Genomic DNA, 8,364 nt, shown 5'->3' with positions numbered 1-8,364 from the left:
TTTTTTTTTTTTTGAAGAGGTTTTTGTTATAGGGTGTGTGCGCTCACCAGAAAGACAGAGACAGAGATAGCGAGAAATCATCCCCCAGGGAGATGGCCACACTGCAATCCCTTCTCCTCCATTCTCCTCTCAGGATCTTGGGCACACACACACACACACACACACGTCCCCAGCATGAGTTTAAGCCACCAGGTCTGGGACTCAAACCGTGGTCGACTACAAGGGGATCCAGCGACATAGCCATTACGCCAATTGCTGGTGCCAATTCACAAAATTTTTTAATCTAACTACTTTCTTTAGCAAGTTCAGCTGGTGTATACATATCTGTGAATACATGTCTGACTTTAGGCATGAAACTCTGAGTAGAATGAATATACTATATGCACCTAGCTGATGTTATATAGCTTACTATGGTCATTAAATAGGTATATTTTTCATTTCAAGAAAAATAATTTTAGCTTTAATAAATCAAAGAATTGCTAAGGAACTTTGCTTAAAATTTAAAGCCAGGGGACCAGCAGTTAGCATAATTGCTATGTCGCTGGACTGTCATGTACTCGACCGTGGTTTGAGTCCCGGACCTGGCAGCTTAAACTCACGTCGGGTGCATGCCCAAGATCCTGAGAGGAGAATGGAGGAGAAGGGATTGCGGCATGGCCATCTCCCCCAGGAAGTGATTTCTCGCTTTCTATCTCTCTGTCTCTCTCTGTCTTTCTGGCGACCACACGCACCCTATCAAATAGTAGGTACATGAACCTATCTCAAGACACGACAAAAATCCTTAAAACCACAAAACAAAGCCTAGAAGAAAATCTGTCATTTTTTTAGTGTTATTTTTTTCTAAAGAATTATTTACTTAATTTCATTTATTTATTCACTTATTTTAATTTAACTATATATATATATATATATATATATATACACACACACATACATATATTATATATGTACATAGAAAGAGAGAGAGAAACTGAGAAAGCAAGCCACCAGGTCCAGGACTTGAACCGTGGTCAGCCATGTGGGAGTGTCTAGCACTTTAACCACCACACCACCTGCTGGTCCCAAAAATCAGTAATATTTTAGTCAAAAGTCATATAATGCCATTTCACCAGTTCAGTCTCATGTACTTTATCTTCTGTTGTACTTTGATCTTCCTGATTAAATTCTAGGATATAATATTCAACTCCAGACTCATCCCTACAATTAAATTGGCCATTTTCTTAGTTTTTGAACCCTTATTTCTGTGTGTCTGTATTTAATTTTCTTGGTATAGCACTCCCTTGAGAACTTCTTGGAGATCTGCTCTGGTGTTGGTAAATTCTTTCAGGTTTTGTTTATCTAAGAATGTTCGTGTCTCTTCTTCCCATATGAAGGATAATCTGGCCAGGTACAGTATTCTTGGCTGATATTGCTTTTCCCTTAATACTTTAAATAAATTTTCTCATTCTTTCCTTGCTCACATTGTTTCTGATGAGAATTCTGCTGCTAGCCTGATGGGATTTCCTTTTTAGGTAACTTGACGTTTCTCTCCTGCCGATCTTAATATCTTGTCTTTGTGATTTTGGTCAATCTGGCTATAATATCTCTGGGAGAAGATCTTCTTGGGTTGATTCTATTTGTCTTGTATTTCTTGGGACTGAATCTTTGAATGCCTTTCTAGGTTTGGAAAGTTTTTTTGCAGGATTTCATGGAACATATTATTAATGCCCTTACGAGTCTCTTCACCTTCTGGGATACCAATTATCCAGATATTTGGATGTTTGATGTAATCTAGTATTTCTCGTATATTATTTAATCTTAGGAAGCAATTTTCTCAGTCTTCATGGTGGATTTTTCTAGGCCAGCGAATCTATCTTCTATATCTGAGATTCTATTTTCTACTGGGGTTGCAATTGTATATTGTGAATGTGATCCAATAAACCTCTATTGAAAGAATCAGTGAACACATAAATGAGTTACAAAAGAAATGAGCAATGAAATGAATGAACAAATGAATGACCATCTTCTGTCTAAATAAATGGCAAAGTGAGATAGACAATACACTTTTCCCTGAAATTAGATCTGAGATAAAAAATGTTTTGGGTCCTAGGACCATAAATGCTTTGCCCACCAAGGTATTTTTTCCCCAGTGTCAATGTGTTGTAATACGCCCTCAGAGAGTTCCCAATCTAACAGATCACTGAAAAGTCAGTACATTTTTGCATGGAAAAATAGTCATGACTTTCCAACAACCCAATAATAACAACATAAAATCCAACAGATGCCTTCTAAGGGACATACATCAGTCCGCATGAAAGCTAACTTGGTCACAGGAAGATGCTACTAACCAGGTGTTCCATTGTAGACTCCTGAGTCACTAATGCTCATGAAGAACTGACGGTAAGAGAAGATGACAGAGAGGAACTGGACTTAGAGGAGAGATCCCCCACAACCCAGAGCAGCTCACAGTTGAAGTAGAGAAACCCTTCAATTCAGCCCCCAGATGCTTAAAGACTCTCCAAAATTATTTAAATGGTAACATTCTTGGGGCCAGCAGGTGGCATAGAGGTTAAGGCACTGGACTTCCATGTGGTTGACTGGAGTTTAAGTCTCGGAACCAGAGGTTTAACACTCATGCCAGGCATGTGTGCATGTGTGCCCAAGATCCCAAGGGGAGAATGGAGAAGAGATTACGAGTGGCCATCCCCCTGGGTGGGGGAGGGGGTGGATTTCTCGCTTTCTGACTCTCTGTCTCTCTGTCTCTCCAGCAAGCACATGCATTCTAGGCCAGCGAATCTATCTTCTATATCTGAGATTCTATTTTCTACTGGGGTTGCAATTGTATATTGTGAATGTGATCCAATAAACCTCTATTGAAAGAATCAGTGAACACATAAATGAGTTACAAAAGAAATGAGCAATGAAATGAATGAACAAATGAATGACCATCTTCTGTCTAAATAAATGGCAAAGTGAGATAGACAATACACTTTTCCCTGAAATTAGATCTGAGATAAAAAATGTTTTGGGTCCTAGGACCATAAATGCTTTGCCCACCAAGGTATTTTTTCCCCAGTGTCAATGTGTTGTAATACGCCCTCAGAGAGTTCCCAATCTAACAGATCACTGAAAAGTCAGTACATTTTTGCATGGAAAAATAGTCATGACTTTCCAACAACCCAATAATAACAACATAAAATCCAACAGATGCCTTCTAAGGGACATACATCAGTCCGCATGAAAGCTAACTTGGTCACAGGAAGATGCTACTAACCAGGTGTTCCATTGTAGACTCCTGAGTCACTAATGCTCATGAAGAACTGACGGTAAGAGAAGATGACAGAGAGGAACTGGACTTAGAGGAGAGATCCCCCACAACCCAGAGCAGCTCACAGTTGAAGTAGAGAAACCCTTCAATTCAGCCCCCAGATGCTTAAAGACTCTCCAAAATTATTTAAATGGTAACATTCTTGGGGCCAGCAGGTGGCATAGAGGTTAAGGCACTGGACTTCCATGTGGTTGACTGGAGTTTAAGTCTCGGAACCAGAGGTTTAACACTCATGCCAGGCATGTGTGCATGTGTGCCCAAGATCCCAAGGGGAGAATGGAGAAGAGATTACGAGTGGCCATCCCCCTGGGTGGGGGAGGGGGTGGATTTCTCGCTTTCTGACTCTCTGTCTCTCTGTCTCTCCAGCAAGCACATGCACCCTATAGCAAACATTTCTCTAAAAAATAAATAAATAAATGGCATCATTCTTGGTGGTAATGATACTCTCACTCTCACACTCACGCCTATTACCCTCGATGTTTCATTTAAAGAATCTATTTTGCTTATCTATTTGGTAAGCACAGCAATGTTTCATCGAATAGAGTGCATTCTCTGTTTCAGGAGGGAAAAAAAAACTAAGCTATCTTTTTTGTATCTGTGTCTATTTTTATTTTTATTTTTAAAAATTTTTTAACAGAGTGAAAGGGTTCAGTAAGGAAGAAAGTGGAAGGGGATGGAAGTTGTTGGCATAGATATTTCTTGATGATTTATTTTTTCCTCAAAACTCATATGTAATCCAGGCAAAAGAACCTAACTGGTTTCCCCCATGTCACTGACTTCTAGAGATTGCAGGGGCTGCTCCTAAATTTGCTTCTTTTCTTAGGAATTTCAACCAGACTTGTCTCTGCTATTTGGGGTTTCTATGCTGACAGCAAAAGCTCCCTAGTGGTTCTATTTCATTCAGCCAATTTTCCTGGGCCATTAGCTCAGTCTGCAGTGGCAGAAAACCAGGTCAGTTCTATAAAGTATACAGATATTCCAAAAATTTCAATAACTGCTTTTGTCCCTGACTTGCTCTCTTGGTTTCTTTGTCTGTTAAATGGGGCTTAGAGATTGGATGAGATCAGTGGTCCTAAATTTCTCAAGTTATAACCATTTTTCAGGATCTGCTAAAAGCTAGGAATACTTCCTAGGGTGGAAAATAAAAACATATTTATTAAACAAAAAAGAAAAAAAAATTGTGGTTTGGAAGACTGTTTAAAGAGGTTCATGGAAGCCCTGAAACCCATTCACACAGTCACCAAAGGAAGCATCTATGAACCCCAGGTTAAGAACCACTTGTCCTTCAAGCTCTAGAGCCCTGAGATTTCATGTAGGCTGTCAATCAGAAAGCACATACAGTCATTTTGGAGCAGTTATCCGTAGAGGAAATCAGGCTGACAGCTGGATGAACCACGATGTCGTAAGCAGCAGTCACTCACCCATCCTCCTCCACAGCTGTTGAACAAATGCAGTGAAGTCAAGACAGTAAGATCCTAAATTAAGCAAGTCAAACTCTTCCCGACGAAGACAATGTGAACAGTCTGAGCACGTACTTTCCAAGTCTCCCGCAAACCAAAGGTTCGACAGCTCTCCATTGGTAAGCTTTGCCCACAAATGAAGATTAAGAGTCTTGTGGGTTATCTCTGCTTGTCCTGAGCTCGGACTCCCCGCCTCATGTCTGCTAATGAGAAAGCTCCCATACTGAAGTGGCCTTTCCCAGCATGACTTAAAGGATTGGCACGTAACTCCCTGTCAGACTCGATGTTCTAAGTCAAGCTTCATCTGCTATTTTTTGAACCAAGAGCTGCTGTTGTTCCACAAATACACAATGCAATTATTGTCACATCTTGTCGTTTTTGTTTTTGTTTTTTTTTCTGAGAAATTTTTGCTACCAGGGCACATGCACTTGCAGGAGAGACAGAGACAGAAAGCAAGAAATCACCCCTCGCCACGCCAGGGTGGATGGCAATGTTGCAGTCCCTTCTCCTCTCGAGATCCTGGGCATGCATGCACATGCACTCAGCCTGAGTTTTAGCATGAGTTTTAAGCTGCCGAGTCCAGGACTTGAGCCATGGTCAACTATGTAGGAGTCCAAAGATGTAATCATTATGCCATCTGCTGGTCCCATATTTTGTTGTTTTTGAAGCCTTTGAATCCTGACGTCTTCTTAGTTGGAAGTCGAACATCACACCTATGGTGTCTCCTTCTACATCCTCTTTTTCCCTCTAACTCTTAATTATGAAATCTTCAAACAAAAACAATGCAAAAAATAGAAAAATGAACACCTGTAAACCTACCATCTATATTCAACAATAACAAAATTGTGTTCTATTTGTTTTTTCACTCTCTCTATATATTTTCCCAAAACTACATAAAAGTAAGTTGCAATAATTGAAGCACTTCCCTTCTATTATGTGCTTTAAATTTAACTCCTAGAATGAGGATGTTCTCCTCTATAACAACAACACTTTTATCAACATGAGCATATTAATAATAATTTTAATGCCACCTAATATTATTCCTCAATTCAAATTTCTACAATTGTTTCTCATTCTTGGTGGTAATGATACTCTCACTCTCACACTCACGCCTATTACCCTCGATGTTTCATTTAAAGAATCTATTTTGCTTATCTATTTGGTAAGCACAGCAATGTTTCATCGAATAGAGTGCATTCTCTGTTTCAGGAGGGAAAAAAAAACTAAGCTATCTTTTTTGTATCTGTGTCTATTTTTATTTTTATTTTTAAAAATTTTTTAACAGAGTGAAAGGGTTCAGTAAGGAAGAAAGTGGAAGGGGATGGAAGTTGTTGGCATAGATATTTCTTGATGATTTATTTTTTCCTCAAAACTCATATGTAATCCAGGCAAAAGAACCTAACTGGTTTCCCCCATGTCACTGACTTCTAGAGATTGCAGGAGCTGCTCCTAAATTTGCTTCTTTTCTTAGGAATTTCAACCAGACTTGTCTCTGCTATTTGGGGTTTCTATGCTGACAGCAAAAGCTCCCTAGTGGTTCTATTTCATTCAGCCAATTTTCCTGGGCCATTAGCTCAGTCTGCAGTGGCAGAAAACCAGGTCAGTTCTATAAAGTATACAGATATTCCAAAAATTTCAATAACTGCTTTTGTCCCTGACTTGCTCTCTTGGTTTCTTTGTCTGTTAAATGGGGCTTAGAGATTGGATGAGATCAGTGGTCCTAAATTTCTCAAGTTATAACCATTTTTCAGGATCTGCTAAAAGCTAGGAATACTTCCTAGGGTGGAAAATAAAAACATATTTATTAAACAAAAAAGAAAAAAAAATTGTGGTTTGGAAGACTGTTTAAAGAGGTTCATGGAAGCCCTGAAACCCATTCACACAGTCACCAAAGGAAGCATCTATGAACCCCAGGTTAAGAACCACTTGTCCTTCAAGCTCTAGAGCCCTGAGATTTCATGTAGGCTGTCAATCAGAAAGCACATACAGTCATTTTGGAGCAGTTATCCGTAGAGGAAATCAGGCTGACAGCTGGATGAACCACGATGTCGTAAGCAGCAGTCACTCACCCATCCTCCTCCACAGCTGTTGAACAAATGCAGTGAAGTCAAGACAGTAAGATCCTAAATTAAGCAAGTCAAACTCTTCCCGACGAAGACAATGTGAACAGTCTGAGCACGTACTTTCCAAGTCTCCCGCAAACCAAAGGTTCGACAGCTCTCCATTGGTAAGCTTTGCCCACAAATGAAGATTAAGAGTCTTGTGGGTTATCTCTGCTTGTCCTGAGCTCGGACTCCCCGCCTCATGTCTGCTAATGAGAAAGCTCCCATACTGAAGTGGCCTTTCCCAGCATGACTTAAAGGATTGGCACGTAACTCCCTGTCAGACTCGATGTTCTAAGTCAAGCTTCATCTGCTATTTTTTTAACCAAGAGCTGCTGTTGTTCCACAAATACACAATGCAATTATTGTCACATCTTGTCGTTTTTGTTTTTGTTTTTTTTTCTGAGAAATTTTTGCTACCAGGGCACATGCACTTGCAGGAGAGACAGAGACAGAAAGCAAGAAATCACCCCTCGCCACGCCAGGGTGGATGGCAATGTTGCAGTCCCTTCTCCTCTCGAGATCCTGGGCATGCATGCACATGCACTCAGCCTGAGTTTTAGCATGAGTTTTAAGCTGCCGAGTCCAGGACTTGAGCCATGGTCAACTATGTAGGAGTCCAAAGATGTAATCATTATGCCATCTGCTGGTCCCATATTTTGTTGTTTTTGAAGCCTTTGAATCCTGACGTCTTCTTAGTTGGAAGTCGAACATCACACCTATGGTGTCTCCTTCTACATCCTCTTTTTCCCTCTAACTCTTAATTATGAAATCTTCAAACAAAAACAATGCAAAAAATAGAAAAATGAACACCTGTAAACCTACCATCTATATTCAACAATAACAAAATTTTGTTCTATTTGTTTTTTCACTCTCTCTATATATTTTCCCAAAACTACATAAAAGTAAGTTGCAATAATTGAAGCACTTCCCTTCTATTATGTGCTTTAAATTTAACTCCTAGAATGAGGATGTTCTCCTCTATAACAACAACACTTTTATCAACATGAGCATATTAATAATAATTTTAATGCCACCTAATATTATGCCTCAATTCAAATTTCTACAATTGTTTCTAAATATATTTTTATGACTACTTTTGATTTCCCAAATCATTACATTTGATTAACATAGCTCTGTAGTCTTTTAGTCTACAGAAACCACCCTGTACACTTACTTTTATTTTGTGGAGGTTTTTACTGTAGGGTGCATGCTCTCATCTGAGAGAGAGACGGAGACAGAAAGAGAGAGAAAGTGAGAAATCACTTACCAAGAAGGATGGCCATGCTGCAGTCCCTTCTCCTCCATTCTCCTTTTGGGATTTTGAACATGCATGCTCATGCACCCTCTGTCAGTTTCAAGTCACTGGGTCCAGGACTTGAACCATGGTCAGCCATGTGGGAGTCCAGCACTTTAACCATCATGCCACCTGCCAGCCCCAACACACTTTATGACATTGACTTTTGTTTAGATTTTTGTCATGGGGCTTATGCAC

Source organism: Tupaia chinensis, unplaced genomic scaffold, assembly GCF_000334495.1.
Source record: "Tupaia chinensis unplaced genomic scaffold, TupChi_1.0 Scaffold000354_1, whole genome shotgun sequence".
NCBI lineage: Eukaryota > Metazoa > Chordata > Mammalia > Scandentia > Tupaiidae > Tupaia > Tupaia belangeri.
The sequence above is the reverse complement of the archived record's forward strand: the minus strand, read 5'-3'. Positions refer to the sequence as shown.